The sequence below is a fragment of the Dipodomys ordii genome, unplaced genomic scaffold, assembly GCF_000151885.1.
Source record: "Dipodomys ordii isolate 6190 unplaced genomic scaffold, Dord_2.0 Scaffold82, whole genome shotgun sequence".
Lineage (NCBI taxonomy): Eukaryota > Metazoa > Chordata > Mammalia > Rodentia > Heteromyidae > Dipodomys > Dipodomys ordii.
In genome coordinates this window covers 3,832,693-3,852,164 of record NW_012267298.1, presented here as the reverse complement: position 1 = coordinate 3,852,164, position 19,472 = coordinate 3,832,693, and the positions used below count along the sequence as shown (strand labels likewise).

At 37.7% G+C, this 19,472-nt stretch overlaps 1 protein-coding gene across 4 annotated transcripts in view; it reads left to right on the top strand.

Annotated features, from left to right (window-relative positions):
* Positions 1–19,472, top strand: part of Fam49b (family with sequence similarity 49, member B) — a 92,786-nt gene that overhangs the window by 42,450 nt on the left and 30,864 nt on the right. For 3 of the 4 annotated variants that reach the window (XM_013025181.1, XM_013025184.1, XM_013025182.1), the window contains exon 3: positions 13,022–13,060. The gene's annotated coding sequence lies outside the window, so the exon portion shown is untranslated. Of the gene's footprint in view, positions 1–13,021; positions 13,061–19,472 lie in introns of those variants that run through there. The other variant, XM_013025183.1, reaches the window with a different exon arrangement.

The window sequence follows — 19,472 nt, the reverse complement described above, 5'->3', positions numbered from 1 at the left end:
GGTTATATGTAGCTTTGATGATGGTAAGTTTGATTTCTCATTCAGTGGTAATGCTATCAGACTGTGTGATATCTAATTTACCCCCTGAAGTTACCAACCATGAGCCTAGTATAGGAAAATGCAAACACACACACACACCTGACTAGTAGCAATTATCAGGAAATTAAAAGGATAGAACTTCTAATGTTTTAGTTTTTTTAGCATGGGAGAAAAGATAAGCAAATAAGTCAACATAAAACTGAAATAATGAAAAGCGGATTCAATCAACATTCACAACCCCTTAATTTGGAATGCAAAGTTAGCAGTTAATATACAGTTAAATTTTTTTTTTTTACTATGTGACCTATGTATGAAAAAAACGGACATTAGGAAGAAGGTTGGAAGTACTGGCTAAAAAAGACTGATGATCTGTTTACCAGTGATCAGTAATTTCCCCTTGCTTTCATTAGCATAATGGTCAACATTTTTTCCATATTTACAGTGTAAGTATCTACATTTTTATATTTTTACTGGCATCTTTACAATTTTTCCTCTTGGGCTGGGAAGGTGGCTCAGTGATAGAGCATTTGCCTTGCATGCATGAGGCCCTGGGTTCGATTCCTCGGCACCACATAAGCAGAAAAAAGCCGGAAGTGGCGCTGTGGCTCAAGTGGTAGAGCGCTAGCCTTGAGCTGAAGAGCTGAGGGACCGTGCCCAGGCCCAGAGTTCAGGCCCACGACCAGACCCAAAAAAAAAATTTTTTTTTCCTCTTATAATGGAGAGAACAATGGAAAAGTTGACATAGATCAACATGCATTGTACTTACAACCTGACTTATGAAATTGTACATTGTACATTTGTACATTGTAACCTCTTTTTAAATAAAATAAAAATATTTTCTTAATTTGAGAAAGCATAGTCTAGTTCTCAAGTGATTGAAAATTTGTTTTTTTGTTTCAAGAGCTTTTTCTCTCCAGCTTGAATAAATACCTGACAGGTACAAATGAAAACCATGAACTATATAATGAAAGAAAGTCTAGGTACTTTTATATCTGATAGAATTCAGATGAAAGAGAAAAGGAAAAATTAGAAAGCATACGGATTTTTGGGAGTAAAGCTCTGAGCTGCTTACTTGGGGACATGGAGCACACGGGCCATTGAGAATTTGGGGACTAACAATGAACATTCAGAAGGATGTTATTCTGGTGAATTCTGTGTTGTTTCCGTCTTAGTTGAACAAAGCCTTTTTCTTTTTCTTTTTTTTTTTAAGTTTTAACTTAGGTTTATTGCATTGTCAACTCTATGAAAGTAACTTATAAAAACAATTATTTAAAATAAAAACATTTTACTAGGCTTGATTCATGAAGGTTACTGAGGGTGTGATATTTAAATATGAGAAATTACTGACATTAAAATAGCCTTTAAGGGCTGGGAAGGTGGCTCAGTGGTAGAGCGCTTGCCTTGCATGCCTGAGGCCCCGGGTTCGATTCCTCAGCACCACATAAGCAAAAAGAAAAAAAGCAGGAAGTGGCACTGTGGCTCAAGTAGTAGAGTGCTAGCCTTGATCTGAAGAGCTGAGGGACAGTGCCCAGGCCCAGAGTTTAGGCCCCACAACCGGACCCAAAAAAAAAAAAAGTAGCCTCCATTCCATATCACTATGCAGTTTGCAGTAGAGATAAAAATACCTTTTTCTGCTGGGTGCTGGTGGCTTACGCCTGTAATCCTAGCTACTCAGGAGGCTGAGATCTGAAGATCGCCGTTTAAAGCCAGCCCAGGTAGGAAAGTCTGTGAAACCCTTACCTCCAATAAACCTCCAGAAAATTGGAAGTGGTGCTATAGCTCAAGTGGTAGAGCGCTCACCTTGAGCTGAAGAGCTGAGGGACCAGCGCTCAGGCCCAGAGTTCAAGCCCCACCACCGACCGAAAAAAAGCCTTAAGGACTTCATTATGATGTATCTTCATTAACAGTCAAATGGTATTTTTTTCTCTTGCCTCTTTTAGAAGAAAATATTCTCCTTTTCCAGTTCAGTGGGTATGCTAATATTAAATCTTTAAAAAGTTCTTTTACTTAGATCAAAGCATATGAAAATGTTCTTTGGAAGTTAGTGCCAGTGGTGCTTTTTAAAGTAGGAGACAAACTCCAACACCATCACTCTCTAGCTTTCTCTGACACTCTTCTGGAATTAAATTATTCCCTCATCTGTTTCCCATAGCAGCTTAACCACAGAATTCTGAAATAGCATCTTATTTAATTATCATGGATTGTAGTGATTTGTTTACATGTCATCTCCTAGACTATGAGCATCTCGAGGACAGGTCTTGTTTCACTCTGCACTTCGTACTCTGCCTTGCATATAAAATCTGGCCTTTTGGAATATTATTTTAGATTATGTGAAAAACTGTTTAATCAGGAAAACTTACTATTTTGATTGCTCCTAACACACAGTTAAATATACAATATTTTGATTGCTCCCAACACACTATTAAATATACAATATATAATAATCTGTGCTTCCTGTTGAAGTTGTTATTTTGCCAGCCCAGAAATTTGATTATCATGAACCCTTTAGCACATTTTAAGATCTCTCTTAAATTATTATTATGCACATTTTAAGATCTCTCTTAAATTATTATTGTTGTCATTTTGGTTGCACTGGGGTTCAAACTCAGGGCTTTTTGCTTGTTAGGTGCTTTACTACGTAAGCCATCCCTCCATCCCTTTTTTGCTCAATTACTTTTGAGATAGGTTCTCAATTTTTCCTGGGGCTGGCCTGGACTTTGATCCTTTTACATATGATTTCTGAGGTGGCTAAGATGGTCTCAAACCATATTCTTCCCTATCTCTACCTTCTTAGTAGCTAGGTCTATAGACATGAGCCACTGGTACCTAGCTTGATTACATTTATTTTCAGTAGAAGTTACCTGTTGTCCTAGATTTCATCTTACCTCATTTTCCCAAACAAATCCTTTTCTTTTTATTGTGAAAATACTGTACAGAGGGGTTACAATTACATGGGCAAGATAATGAGTACATTTCTTAGAAGCATTGCAGCCTCCTCCTTTGTTTCCCCTTCCCATCCCTTCCCATTTTCCCCTCCATCCCCCCACCCAATCCTCCTCCCCCCTCCCCCACAAATCCTTTTTAACTGTAGATGCATTTATTTGTTTCCTACCTTTAAAGATGTCTACTTATTTACTCATTTAGTAGATAGATTGGTAGAGACAGAGAGAGAGAACTATGATATGTCAGATATTGTGTTTATTTCTGAGGAGAACAGTACCAATAAGTGCCGTGATTTGACTGTCATTCATAGGAAAGGACTGACATTTCAGTGAGTGATGTAATATCTTCTGAGGTCCATAATGGAAAGCTTGGAATTCACTCCTCTGCCACTATCTTCTTCTCTAAATTTCTATTATAATTGTAGGCTGTAGTGATCTAGTGTTGATAGGTTATTATAAACTCATTCTTATATTTAAGTGTTGTTTCCACAGGAAGTCAATACCCTCTTTTAGGATAAATATCTTATCTCTTTGTCTCTCAAGTGATACTAGACACACAACAGAGATTGTAATCATGAGTGTTGAATTGGTAAATCCCTGACATTCTGGTACTATTTAAATTGGGTCATGATGTGTACAAAGATGGTAATAATAATAGGGCCTATGCAGAGGAGTTACTGTTGTTCCCAACATGACAGGTGAGAGATTGAGAGTATGTGTGCATGTGTACGTGTACACAGGCAAGTTCTGAGGCTTATGCTCTTGCTTAGCTTTTTTCCTCAAGGTTGGTGCTTTGACTTGACCCACACTTCGATTTCTGGCTTTTTACTGATTCATTGGAGATGAGTCTCATCTGCTTGGGCTGGCTTTCAACATAATTCTTAGGTCTCAGCCTCCTGAGAATCTAGGGTAATCGATGTGAGTCACTTGTGCCTGGCTTCACTAATCTTATGACTGAGCCTGGCACCGGTGGCTCACAACTATAATCCTAGCTACTCAGGAGGCTGAGATCTGAGGATCATGGTTCAAACCCAGCCCAGGCCAGAAAGTTCGTGAGACTCTTATCTCCAATTAACCACTGAAAAACTGGAAGTGGTGTTGTGGCTCCAGTGGTAGAGGGCTAGCCTTGAGCTGAAGAGCTGAGGGACAGCCCCTAGGCCCCCAACCGACCCCCCCCCAAAAAAATCTTATGACTTGGGTATTTCCTTCCTTTTTAAGGGCATAGAATAGTTTTTGTGGGTTTTTTGTTGGTATTTTCTTATTTCAACTCATTTTACAAATGCAAGAATCATTCTTTGTTTGCAGGCAGACTAAAAACAAGGTTGTGGGGTTAGGTTTGGCCTTTATATTATATGGTTTGCAAACCCCAGTATTGTAGACAAAACATTCCCATATCTGGAGTTGCTCACTTTTACATAAAATGTATTTCTTGACCTAGGGTTAGACAATCCTTATAGTATAATAATGATATGTGGCATCTTAAAAAGACAAATGCCTGGTGAACCAGTGTCTGCTTGCTCTTTGGCTTGTTTAGTTAAAAAAAAAAGTGCCAGCGGTTCATAGATGACTGTGCTGAGCAGCTATTTTTGCTAATAATGCTGGGCAATGGTTGCTAGTATTCTATACAGATGGAAGTAATACTAGTGGATTTCCTAAGAAAAATAGAGCTAGAGATTTGGTTTTATTATCATTTGTTTAATTCTGGGCCTGGGCGCTGTCCCTGAGCTTCCTTGTCTCAAGGCTAACACCCTACCATTTGAGACACAGCTCTAATTCTGGCTATTTTGGTAGTTTTAATAGAGAGAGTCTCACAGACTTTTAAGTTTGGTTGGGTTTCACGGGATCCTCAGATTTCAGCCTTCTGAGTAGCTAGGATTACAGATGTGATCCACCAGTGCCTGGCTTATTCATTTTATTTATTTAGTTATTTAGAGACAGGACCTTGCACTATTCTCTACACTGGTCTGGAACTTGAGGTCCTTCCACTTCAGCTTCTCAAGTGCTAAGATTACAGGTGTATGCCATATCCTGCTAAGATGAAATGTTAGTAGCAGAGCACTCACAGGTGAAACTGCGTTAGAATTGCATAGCTGCAATGCTCAGTGTTGGATGGAGTACTAGAGAAAGGAGGGTAAAAGTGGAAGTAGCTTTAAACTGGACTTTGAAGGATAAGGGCATTTTACATTTTAGCAAGAAGGAAAGGAGTTCCTTTCCAGAAGGAAAATGGATTTTAGGACTGGAATGGGCCTACTCTATTAGGAGGCTCTGTTCAAGCCACTATAGCAGGATGTGTTGTGGATTGAGCCAGGAACCAGAGTGAGGGTTCCTCAATATGTCAGTTAGAGAATGTATCCTGAAAGGCATTGGGGACAGAAGCTTTTCAAATATGGCAGTGATCAGATAAAATTAGTGCTTCTCATGGAGAAGATACACTTCAGAAGAAGGTGAAGTAAAAGATAAGCATTTTATGCCAACTGCCTAAACTTAATTTTCCTGGGTTTCATCTTTCTCACTTGTGAAATGAAGTTGGAATAGGATATGTTTTCCAAAGCTTTATTTTTAGCTTTTAAAATACTTTGATTCTGTGGGCTTTGCTTTTAGTGAGTGATTTTAGGGGGAATACTCATAGACCAGGTTTCAAAATTAAGTTATAAATACGAATATGAGTCAAGATGTCTTTTAAGTTCAAAAGCTCTGAAATTAGAGACTTCCTATACTATAAATATTTCGTCTAGGACCATATTGGCCTACATGTTAAATAAGAAATGTCATACTAATTAAATGAATGCTTATGTTACACAAAATTTGATGGACTGAAGTCCTAGGCATACTTTTGAAGAATGTGGAGTGGTAACCTTTGAGAGACTGTAGACATTAGATCATCTGGATTATAGAGGAGATACTAGTATACACTATAGTCACCTGGATCTTAGACATTGCAGATTCTTTTTTTTCTTTTTTACCTTTTTTTGGGGGGGGGGTCCGGTCGTGGGGCGCTGTTCCTCAGCTCAAGGCTAGCACTCTACCACTTGAGCCACAGAGCCATTTCCGGCTTTTTTCTTTTTACTTATGTGGTGCTGAGGAATCGAACCCAGGGCCTCAGGCATGCAAGGCAAGCACTCTACCACTGAGCCACCTTCCCAGCCCCACATTGCAGATTCTTAACCCCCAGAATTTAGTCAATTGCAGCAACTCAGAATCTACATTTATATATAGCAGGTTCAGATATGGAGGGTTTGTGAGTCATCCTTTAAAAATAGCTTTTATTAGTGTCTAGTGCCAAACCAAATAGCACATATTTAAAACATAGAATTTGATGGACTTTTGCTATAAGTCATCATTCATGAAATGATGTTTTCACCATCCCTTTGAGATCTGTCCTTAGACTCTGGACAGCCACCTGTCCTGTTATTAGTAAAATGGTATCTCCTATAGAAGTTTACATGAGAACTTATAATGTACACAGAAATTATCTTCCTTTCTTTCAGCCTAATGAAATTTGAGATTTATGTATATATGAGTACAAAAGGAAGTTGTTCCTTTTCTTGTGGAATGGTATTCTAAAGTGTGAATGTATCATAGTTTGTCCATTGATGAACATTTGGATTGTTTCCAGTGTGGGTTAGTTACTGTACAAATAAAATAGCCATGAGAATTAACATAGGATTCCTTGTATGGACATAACCATTTAATCTTTTACAGGTAAATACTTAAGTAAAATAATTGTCATATGGTGGTATATATTTAACTTTTTAAGAAACTCTGAAACTCCTTCGTTTCCTGAAGATAAACATCTCTTGAATTTGTCTTCCCAGGCTGGCTTCAAACAGCCTCCTCAGATCTCAGCCTCCAGAATAGCTAGGATTACAGGTGTAAAATTCTTCTTAAGGTAGTTCTCACTTTGTACTGTATACTGTATAATTTGTCAAAAGCATAATTGTTAATTATAAATGCATAAGGAAGTGAATGAGGTAGAAAAATTAAAATTTACTGAGTACAGGGTAATTTAAACTTTGAGAATTTAATGTGTCATTTCTTTATTCAAAAGCAATAGGAAGGGGCTGGGAAGGTGGCTCAGTGGTAGAGCACTTGCCTTGCATGCATGAGGCCCTGGGTTCGGTTCCTCTGCACCACATAAGCAAAAAGAAAAAAAAGCCGGAAGTGGTGTTGTGGCTCAAGTGGTAGAGCGCTAGCCTTGAGCTGAATTGCTGAGGGACAGCCCCCAGGCCCAGAGTTCAGGCCCCACAACTGGATCCAAAAAAAAAGACAATAGGAATAGCTTGGACAATTTTTTTGTTTTACTTTTTAAAATTGTTATTATAAAAGTGATGTACAGGCCAGGCACAAGTGTCTTACACCTGTATATCCTAGCTACTCAGGAGTCTGAGATCTGAGATTGTGGGGTTTTCTTTTGTAGATATATTTTTATTGTATATATTTTTATTATAAAAATACTGTACAGAGGGGTTACAGTTACTTAAGTGATGTACAGAGGGGTTATAGTTACATAAGTCAAGTAATTTTCTTTTTGGACAGTGTCACCACTTCCCTCGCTCTCTTCCAAAATGCTTGCTTGCTTTCTTTTGGGGGGGGGGGAGTGTCAGTCATGGGGCTTGAACTCAGAGCCTGGGTGTTGTCCCTGAGTTTTTTCACTCAAGGCTACACTACCACTTTGAGCCACAGTGTCACTTCTGATTGGTTTTTGCTTTGCTTTGTTTTTTGTTTTCTGGTAGTTAGATGGAAATAATAGACTCATGGACTTTTCCTGCCCTGGGCTGGCTTTAAACCCCAATCCTCATATCTCAGCCTCCTAAATAGCTAGGATTACAGGCATGAGCCACTAGTGCTTGGCAATACTTTCTTGATGTAGAGTTAGCATTTCTAGGCCTTGGCCAAATAGTTCGTCTTCTGTTTGGATCAGCTTTCAACTAATTTAATTCTCATTATAACTCAGGTAAGGTAGATATTAATGCTGTCCTCAAGTTTGTAGGTGAGCAAAGGTAGAGGCTAAATGTTAGTCCAAGGTAGTGCCTGACAGCATGGTTCCAGAAATACTCAAAGTATATTTGGTAAGCCAGCACTGCTTTGTAAACTGATGGTTGGCCGTCAATAGGAAGTTGGAATTTGTAAGCTTTTTACCATTTTGATTTTTCTAGCAGTTTTTTCTAATAATTTTTGTAAATGTGATGGGCCAGGTTGGATTTAAATAGTTCAGCTGTACTCTGGATGTTTTTACTAAAAGCAGGAACTTGTGAATACTCAGGTGTGTATATTTATGTGTGTTGTGAATATTTCAGCAATTTAATTCAATTAATTGATGGCTCTGATTATGAAAAACAACTTCTATTCTTAATTATAATACTTAGGGAAGGATGAAGTTTATTTCAAAAGCTACTGGTGTTATATTTAGGCAACATATGAAATTTGAAGTAGAGCAGAGCTGACACAAGTACCTCATGCCTGTAATCCTAGCTACTCAGGAGGCTTAGATATGAGGGTTGTGGTTCTAAGCCAGCCCAGACAGGAAAGTCTGTGAGACTCTTACCTCCTAACCACCAGAAAACTGGAAGTAGTGTTGTGGCTCAAAGTGGTAGAGTATTAGCCTTGAGCTAAAAGAGCTCAGGGACAGTCCCCAGGCCCTGAGTTTGAGCCCCAGGACCAAAAATAAAAAAGAACAAAAGAAGGTAGAGCAGGTTCCTTTAACTCAAGGAATTACAGGATCCATCAGTTTTTCTTTCTTTCTTTTTTTTGGGGGGGGGCGGGTCCAGTCGTGGGGCCTGAACTCTGGACCTAGGCGCTGTCCCTCAGCTCTTCAGCTCAAAGCTAGCACTCTACTACTTGAGCCACAGCACCACTTCTGGCTTTTTTTTTCATTTTGCTTATGTGGTGCTGAGGAATCGAACCCAGGGCCTAATGCATGCAAGGCAAGCGCTCTACCACTGAGCCACCTTCCCAGCCCCCATCAGTTTCATTGTATTTATATACAAATGTCTGTTTCTTTGGGTATATACTTGAGCGTCGGATAGCTACTTCTTTCTAGGTGGCTATACTGGGCTTTTAGGGGAGACATTCTGCCTTTAGCAAAAACAAGCAGAAAGTATTTGTTCATGTCCATTTGTAAAGATATTATTCAGGGGAAAGTTTTGAGAAAAACCACAGTCGTCTGACTTTCAACATAAATAGCTTCCTTTCATGTGCTGAACAAAAGTGAGTGGTGCTCCACCACATAGATAGCATGAAGTTCTCGAGCACAAGTTATACGCTGGTGGTAGTTAGCACATGCATCCTTCCAGCTCTTTTGTTTGGCCTGCTGAATATTTCTTAAACTTACCTCATCAAATTAAAATCTCTTTGATATGAATACCTAGCACTGGATTACCTGTCTATTTATAACATGGTATGTTAATAGCAAAGGCACAGTTTGGATGAATGTTAGTACTTCTACTGTAGATGGTCCCAGCCAACCTCTTACCATTTATCTTTGCAACCTATGTTCTGGAACCTCTTTGATAGAGAAGAAATAATAAGTTTAATACTGCTGTGGTGCAGGTAACCATTCAGCTTTTAATAGAAGATTGTGACCATGAGGATTTAGTTTAGCTTGGGCAGAACACAGAGTGTGTGAGAAAGAGTAATGAAAGAAGTTTGAACGTGAGTAAAGGGAATAGAGTTATCCCCTGAGATGGGGGAAGCTGCAGGTAGATCACATTTGGGGAGGGAGGATGGAAGAGTTCACTTTTAGACATACTATTGGAGATACTGTGTAAGTGAAGTGGGAGAGAAATGACTGGACAAGAAAACTTGAGGTTTGTAACTGGTACAAAAGCTGTAAGACAAATGGGACGTGTCAGCTTTAGGAGTTTGAAAGACAAGGAGTTAAAGGAGATGGGAAGAACATGCAGTGAGAACATGTGAATAAAAAGTGTGCGTGGCATCCTGGAAAATGTAATCTAGTATAATCTAGTTTCACTATAGCAGAGCCTGAGAAAGGAGCTTTCTTGCAGATGACTTATTTGGGGATTTGTTGATATGAAAAGGCATTGGGAGTCTAGGGGAAGCAAACTTTTATGGAGCTCATTACTCCCTTGAGCAACTCAAGGAAGTCTTGCGAAGACAAGATTGTGCAAAGCAGAGGGACTATTGATTTACCAGGCTCCATTCCCCACAGATCAAGGGTTTCCCATTCTGCTAACATTTTTCCTAACTGGTTTATTTTTTTTTAAATATTTGCCAGACACAACAGCACACATTTCAGCCTATAGAAGATAGCGTACAATTATTTTTTAAATTTTATTTTATTGAAAATATGCTGTACAGAGGGGTTACATGAGTAAGGTAATGAGTACATTTTTTGTCCAGCATTGTTACCCCTCCTTTGTTGTTCTCCTACCATCCCTTCCCTACCTCCTTATCCTCCCCACCCTCCCAAAGTTGTAAAGTTCATTCCCAACATAGTATCTTATGAGTATCATTGTTACAATGGGTCAAACTGAAATGCTTGTTTCAGCATTTTGTTATTCCTCTTCCCCAAATTAGATAAATGTATATTCAAGATGCAGGGTACCAAAATCAAGTACAGTGACAACGGGATATACCATAGGGGGAAGACCATACACAGGAAACAAAAAAATCACATATATTTTACACATATAATATATGTATACAATATGCATATATTATATATATCACATTTTCTTGATTCATTCATCTACTGAGGGGCATCTGGGTTAGTTCCATATCTTAGCTATGGTGAGTAATGCTGCAATAAACATAGTTGTGCTTTAGTATGGTCTTGTTTGTGTAAATGCCCAGAAGTGGGATTACTGGTTCATAGGCAAGCTCTATGTGTATAGTCTTTTTTTTTTGCAAATTTTTTATTGTGATTAAATGATTATATAATATCACAAATTTCAAAGTATTGTGAGATAAATGATGCTTAAAGTCACAAACACATTCTAACCTTCATGGGGCAAATTGTCTATTGTGGTCTATAAAGTTTATGAGTTCTATGGGCTTTGACTGTATACAGTTATTTCTTCCACATCAGGTGATATGTACATTCCTTTCCTTTTGCATAGTGTCAGCTGTTCCCTCATTCCCAGTCATTCCCTCCCTCCCATCGCTGCCATTGCTTGGTTCGTTTTGATCAATGTCCAGTGCAGCTGATGGGTCCCACTATTGTATGCTTTCCCGTTTCCCTCTAGTTCTGTGTCCTCCTCCTAGTTTCCCTCTGATGTGCACATATATACCATATATGTGATCAGCAGCATGGGGTCATTTAGTAATGATTCAACCAAATGAGTGGAGGTCCTTTGTTTCTTGAGTCTTATTTACTTTGTCATATCACCTTACATTTTGGATTTAATATCCTCTTATCAGGGAGACCATGTGCCATTGTCTGCTCTTGGCTTACCTCATTCAACATGATTTCTTCTAGTTCCATCCATTTCCTTGCGAACGCCATTATTTTGTCCTTTCTAATGGCTGCATAATATTCCATTGTATATAGATACCACAATTTTTGGATCCATTAATCTGTGGTGGGACATCTAGGTTGTTTCCATATCCTGGCTATTATGAACAGTGCTGCAATAAACATGGAGCTGCATGTGTATAGTCTTTTGAGGAACCTCCATACTGCTTTCCAGAGTGGTTGAACAAGTTTACACTCCCACCAACAGTGAAGTAGGGTTCCCTTTTGGCAACATCCCCTCCAGCATCTGTTGTTATTAGATCTCTTGATTATAGCCATTCTAACTGGGGTGAGGTGGAATCTTAATTGTTGTTTTGATTTGCATTTCTTTTATGGCCCGAGAAGTTGAGCATTTCTTCATGTGTCTATTGGCCATTCTTATTTCTTCTTTAGAGAAGTCTATCTTATAAGTCTTTAGCCCACTTATTTATGGGGCGATGGTTTCTTTGAGGATTTGTTTTTGGAGGATTAAATTTTTTGAGTTCTAAGTATACTTTATATATGAAGCCCTTGTCTGTTGTATAGCTAGTGAAGATCTAATCTGTGGGCTTTCTATTGATCTTACTAGCTATACAGCCTATAGAAGACAGTGTACAATTATTTTCTATCCCTTAAAGGTGCTGACCAGTAATTTTGTAAATAGAAATTGTGTGTTAAATGCAGGACCTTTATTTTATTTATTTTTTTATTTTGTTGTTGTGGAGCTTGAACTCAGTGGCCTGGCTCTGTCCCTGAGCTCTTTTGCTCAAGGTTAGCACTCTTACCACTTTGAGCCACTGTTCCACTTCTGGTTTTCTGGTGGTTAATTGCCCAGGATGGCTTTGAACTGTGACCCTTAGATTTCACCTCCTCACAGGGTTACTGGCTTACCAGGACTCTTGAGTTAAAGAATAAACACTTAGGGAAACACATTCACATAAAGATGCCTAGAAACCTTAGTCAAATGTTTCCTTCCTTGAATAACTATCCTACTTACAGTGGCTGTATTTGCTTTTAGTTGCAAAATTTGAATTAACTCATTATAAATATTTTACCTAAAATCATTGTAGTGTATGTGTAATAAAACTGATAAGAATGTATGAACATGCCTGTGATGATTTTAGGACTCTCTTATAGGAATATAGAAAAATTGCCAATTTCCGTCTTCTCCCTTGCCTTGTTACCTACCATTGTTTCTCTCCTTAAACGATGGAGTTAATGAGTATAATAGCACTTCTGGGCTTTATTTCTGTATTGTTTTGATTTTTGGGTGCCGGTCTTGGGGCTTGAATTCTGCCCGCTGGGGTGCTGTTCCTGAGCTTTTTTGCTCAAGGCTAGTTCTCTACCATGTTAGCAACAGTTCCACTTCCAGATTTTTGGTGGTTAATTGAGGATAAGTCTCATGGACTTTCCTGCCTGGGCTGGTTTCTAACCACAATCCTCAGATTTAGCATCCTGAGTAGCTAGGATTATAGGCATGAGCCACCAGCGCCCGGCTTGGATTTTATTTTTAAAGTTAACTATAATAACTTGTTTAAAAATAAAATAATGTTTTAGACTATCTTCCTTTTTTTCTTTCTTTAAACAGATAGAAGGACAAGGACAGAATCACAAGCACTGGCTGAAGGTAAATATGTCTTTGGGAAATGATTATTCAAATATAAATGGAAAGTCATTACTTAAATAAAAATCCAGATTGGCTATATGTGCTTTAAGGAAAATATCGTATGTTTTGCTATTCTAAAAATGTCTGTAGAAAATATTGTGTAGTTTCTGGTTTAGAATAGGAAGTAGTGGAAAAAGTGTAAGGTAATTAGAACTTTCCTTTACAGCTCTCTTTCAGTAGGAGAGGTGAGTGATTTTCTTTGGATCCCTTTCTAAGTCATTTTAGTTATCACTATTTGTTGATTAGTAAAGGACTAAGTTATAATTTTAGTAGTTTAAAAAAATGAGTGCATGAATATATGTTTATATGGGTACATATATATGTATGTATATAATATCTTAGCTTACATACAAAACATACTTTTTATACATTATCTTAAGTAGGAATTCCACATATTTCTGGGCTTGGTCCTTTTTTAAAAAACACCTTGGTAGTAAAGAATACTTAGTCAAATATATAGTTTTTATAAGATCCTGATTACATTTGTAATAAATTACTACTTATTGCTTATAATTACCTTGTAACAAATTAATAGGTAGTAAAACATGTATTTTTAATAGATATACATTGTTTTCAATTAAAAAATGATCAATTCTAAATGTCTTTCTGTGTTTGACCAAGTCATAAACAAGATGCATTAAATTTCAGAATCAGCCTGTCATTAGAGCTGATGCGATAATTTTTCCCTACAGTCCTTCAGAGTTGTCACAACTTACCTATTTTGTGTTACTTATTGGTCCTTAACAGTTTGTATACAGAGAACTTGTATCAGTGATGCCTATGAATCCTACCTCAGTGAAACGATTGTTGTAATGATTCATAATTGACTAAAATCAAATACCTGGAATTAAGAAGGAAGCCTGTTAGACTAAAGCAGTTACCAAATACAAAAAAATATATCATGACAGAGTAATGTTTTACATTAGAATAGTAGCTATAGGAGGGGCTGGGAAGATGGCTCAGTGGTAGAGTGCTGGCTGCCTTGCATGCATGAGGCCCTCAGTTTGATTCCTCAGCACCACATAAGCAGTAAAAGCAGGAAGTGGGGCTGAGGCTCAAGTGGTAGAGCGCTAGTCTACAGCTGAAGAGCTGAGGGACAGCACCCAGGTCCAGAATTCAGGCCCCACGACCAACAAAAAAAATAAAATAAATAGAATATTAGCTATACGAATAGTTCTACTCGTGAATTTTAATTAATGATGAGTCTACAACAGCTGTAATATGAAAATATAAGTATTTTCTATCAATGACAAATTCAGTGGTTTGTTGACTAATCTTGATAGAATTATACATTTTCATATAGAAGTTAGTAAGAAGTTTCCTACTGAGAATAATAGAATATTACATTCTTTCTGTGGACCCTCCAGATAGAGAACCTCTGTTAATGAATAGTCAGATTAATCTTATTTTTACCATCATAGTTGAGTAAATGGTTTTTTGTGTTATATACAACTTATTTAAAGAAGAATAAATACACTGGTTGTGGTTGTGCATGCCTCTAATCCCCAGCACCTAGGAGTTTGAGGCAGGAGGAAGGAGTTCATGGCCAGTCTGGGTTACACTGAGAACTGGTCTCAGAAGAAAAAAAAAAGTGAAGCTATATGTATATCCTTTCTCTAAACATATCCTAATGATCCTCATTTTTAAAGTAAGAAGTTTGTGAAATAGCTTTGAACAATCTTTTGTTGCCGATAATAGCAGGAAAAAACAACATTGTTTACTGCAAAAGAGAATGGAAAGTAGATGTTAAACTCTGGAGTTCCCTGCCTATAATAGAGCTTACATGTTGGCTTGAAGGAACACGAAGTCAATATGTAAATGTGAATGTATGTATGTATTTAGCTATCTATATATTTGAGAGTTTTTTGTATTGTTTTTTGTTTTTGTCAGTGCTGTCCCTCAGCTCTTCAGTTCAAGGCTAGCGCTCTACCACTTGAGCCACAGCTCTACTTCCAGAGGCAGAGTTTTTAAAGAGAGAATTGTCATAAGTGCTGTTGAAGGAATGTAGATATTACATACACTGATGTTTACGATCTAGAAACGCAAAAATGCTAACACGTTTCAGGTAGCCCACCAATACTTTGCAGTGCCTTCAATAGTCAGAATCACGTGCAAGGTTACTATTGCCAGCCTACACAGGGAGGGCCTGGAACACTGATACTGCTGAGCCTGTCAAGCTCCTGGTGGCAGACTGGGGATTAGGGAATGGCAGGTTCTCTAGTGAAGTTTGGTTGATAGAATAAATAGCACTAATACTGATTTGAAAGGGGCCATTGGAGGGTATTAGACTCACTGTGTTCAAGGTTAGGGCTCTACCACTTGAGGCACAGCATCACTTCTCGCTTTTTTCTGTTTATGTGGTACTGAGGAATCAAACCCAGGGCTTCATGCATACTAGGCAAACACTCTACCTCTAAGCCACATTCTCAGCCCTCCTCCTGATTTTTATCTCTTGAATGGTTGGGATTACAGACATGAGCCACCATATTTAACAGTATTTTGTCCTTCTTAAGGACAGGATTATTTGATAATCATTGTTCATCAGCCATTAGTTAAAGTTTGTAATTATTTTTCCCCAAAAGTTAATTGAAGTATTTAATCAGTGTCTAGATGCTTGCTTGGTGTAAATATTTTAGAATAAATTGACACTAAACTAAAATGGTTGTACTTGAGTCTTCCTTTGGTGTAGATGGTCCATTCTTGATTAAAGATTCTATTATTTACTAGTGATGACATTAAGCTATTCTACCTGACATCGTCTCAGGTGGACATTAAAATAAGAGCCCTTGGTTCATACAGAAAATTAAGGGTACTTCACTTCAGAAAACTTTAACCTTCCAGCTCAGATTATGAGAGAAGGATTTATGCATTTCAGTAAGGGATGGAGCTTTACTCCTGTCTGGCAGATTCTGGCAGATTTCTTCTTGAATTCCCTCCGTTTGTCCTAAGAAGGCGGGGAACGCCGTGTTATAGAATATTTGTTTGTAGCAGGTAGGAGTGCTTCTGTAACCCTCAGTGACTTGCTTTTTTATGAGGATGACTATTGGTCTTAGGGATCTATTCTGGCTATTATTGCCATAATGCTTAAGAACAACTATTGAAAATAAATTCAAAGATAGTTAAGGGAAGATAGTGAGGGAAATATTGCTGTCTAAATATTGCTTTAATATCTTAGCAACAAACATTTGCTTGCTAATCTTGTTCTTGATTTTTCTTAACCATTGGGGAGTTTATATTTGAAGAATACCTTTATAGGTAACTAACACATTCCATTTCATTTGACCTAGAGATAACTTCTTTTATGAATGCCATTGTATTAAGTATTCTCTTTTGATGACTAAGCTTTTGTACTTGAATTGCTCATTCATTAATTACCATGGTTTAAAAAAAAAAAAAAGGGCTGGGAATGTGGCTTAGTGGTAGAGTGCTTGCCTAGTATGCATAAAGCCCTGGGTTCAATTCCTCATTACCACATAAACAGAAAAAGCGGGAAGTGGCATTGTGGCTCAATTGGTAGAGTGAGTGCTAGCCTTGAGCAAAAAAGAAGCTCAGGGACAGTGCCCAGAACTCAGGACTGGCAAAACAAAACAACATTATATTGAGGGGGGAGGGGAAGTGGGAAAAAAATGAGGGAAGGGGGGTAACAAGTTCAACAAGAAATGTACTCACTACCTTATGCATGTAACTGTAACCCCTCTGTACATCACTTTGACAAAAAAATTAAAAGTGTATCAAATAAATAAGAAAAGTTAAACATGCAAGAAAAAGTACATTGAAACTGGTTGTGTGACAGAATGCTAGAGACTTGAGTTCCAAATATGAAGATGATTTAGACTTTTTCAGTGTTTGGATCAACTTTCCTATGAAACTCATTGAAAAACTAACATGTTCTATTATTAGTAAACAGTACCAAGGAATAGAAGGAACTTATGTAAAAAGTAGATTTGAAAGCAAAACTATTCCAGTACAGAGAGAAAAGATATAGACCATTGTTACAGTATAATCGAAAGTGGAATATTAGAAAGCCAAACATAGGACTGGGCCTGGTGTGCATGCTTGTAATCTTGGTCTTCCAGAGGCTCAAGCAAGAGGGTTACAAGTTTGAGGCTTACCTGGGTGACATAGCAAGACCCATGTTCTAAAAGTGAATAGACAAAAAAAGAAGGAAACAGCTAGGTAAACCAAATTTAGGAATGAGTGTATATGTGTGCATACATAAATAAATGAAACGAGGGGAAAAAGGGTAAAAAGTACAGCAGTGCAGCTCACTGGATACTGATAAAAGTGAACTATGTGTGTAACTCGTGTGTAAAGACGTGAGGGAGGGACTGGAAGAGTAAGGGAAGGGAAGACACTACACAAAAGGAAACATTCTCATTACTGCCTTATATAATGGCAATCCCTGTAATCACCTTTATAATAACAATAAAAAGTAAATAATAATTTAACTAAAATGACTAACTAGATGATCCTCAAAATGAAAGGATGGTTTAACCTTAGAAAATAAGTTCGTGGTTGCTTCCCATATAGTATAGAGTAAGTGGCAAAATGACAGTTATTATAATGATAGCAGTTTGCTTCAGAATAGTAGATCCATTTTATGTAAAATCAAAATGTTTTAAATAATTTTTGTTGTAATTTCACAATTACATGAAGAATAAAAGGCCAAGAATAGCTAAGACAATTATGAAAAATTATTACTTCATTTATAGCACAGCCACAAAGATGAGAATTGTACTATTACCACAAATGGTACCATCAAGAGAATGTTAGATATGTTAGAGACCAAGAGAAGGAAGTATTTCCCTTGTATATAAGCATCAGAATTGCTAGTCCAGAATTTCTGTTCAGAATTTCTTAAACTCTTGGGAAGATGAATGGTAGTATGTCATTTCTAAAAGTCAAGTTCGGAAAATGTACCACTCAGGAATTTTAAACAGAATTTTATAAAGAGGATTGATTACAAAGATAGTAGGCTGGAAGAGTAAAGTGAAGAAGAGATAGAAAATATTGAAAACAATAATGAGAGAGATGAACTCTCACTATTACCATGCTGGAACCCATAGGCTCTACCTGCCTTTAATCAGGGCATTGGATACTGGCATTATCCTATTCGTACTACTTGAGTAACTTCTAACATCTCCCAACTGGCTTTCTCTACCTGCCAGTCCCTCCTATAACACAACCTAACAGCACTCAGCTGGCAAGGATGTCTGGGAAGTATCACTTACAGCTTATCAATCCCAGCAATACAGAGCATTAGCAGTATAGCCCCCCTTCTCTGAAAAGGCAGATATGGGGTTGAAAGAGAATAGAATAACAATTAGCACTGGAGACAAACGAAATTAATATACACTTAACAGAAAAATGCAAAAATGCATTCATTTTTATTGACAATGCAAGTAAAAATATCAACTAGAAAGAAACTCAAAAGAATGCATATCTTATTTATTTATCTATTTATTTATTTTGGTCGGTGTGGGGCTTGAACTCTGAGTCTGGGGCTCTTCAGCTCAGATAAGAGTCTCATGGATGTTCTTGCCTGGGCTGGCTTTGAACCATGATTCTCAGATCTCAGCCTCTTGAGAAGCTAGGATTATAGGCATGAGCCACTGGCACCTGGCAAGAATACATATCTTTACAGTAAAAAACAAATTAATTGTTGGAAAGGAAACATGCTTTTCAGGTACTGGTTATTTTAGGAGAGGTGACAGGAAGAGAAATTGGTTGGGGGATTTTGAGAGGTTAACCAAACAGAAGAAGAGAGGCCATGTGAAAAAAATTCAGTCAGCAGTCTGTCCACATGTTCCACTTCTGCATATTCAACTAGGATTGATGAAAGTATTCAGGGTAGTAGTTGTATCTATACTGAATATATGCATGTAGTTTCCCTTATTATTCCTTAAGCATTCCCATTTTGTACCATTCTGAATACTCCCATGTTATTCACTGATGGACTTTCACCAGCCCTTCCTACACCCTTCATTGTACACCCAGTGTACAGCTCCTACCATAATTTGCATTGGTGGCCTGACCTTTAATGACTGGAGGTCTTGGAGAGTACCAGTAATCTTTAAATCAAACTCAGATGTCATAGCAATGTAATACAGTTGTTGTGGTTTACTTCCATGTTTTGATTTCATAGCTTACTATATGTACTGTTTGTGGCCTGTTATCCTAGTCTTTAAAATACCTTCAGTGTAGCAAAACATAATTAATTTTGACCTGTCTTTCTAGTTTAATTAGTTTTCTCTGCATAAATTGTTCAGAAAAATGTTCTAAGCATCTAGTTCTGTTAATGCATTTAGAAACGCCGTTGATCTGGCTGGTTGAGCAGGTGCCAACAGGTACTCGGTGAAGTGCTTCTCATTGG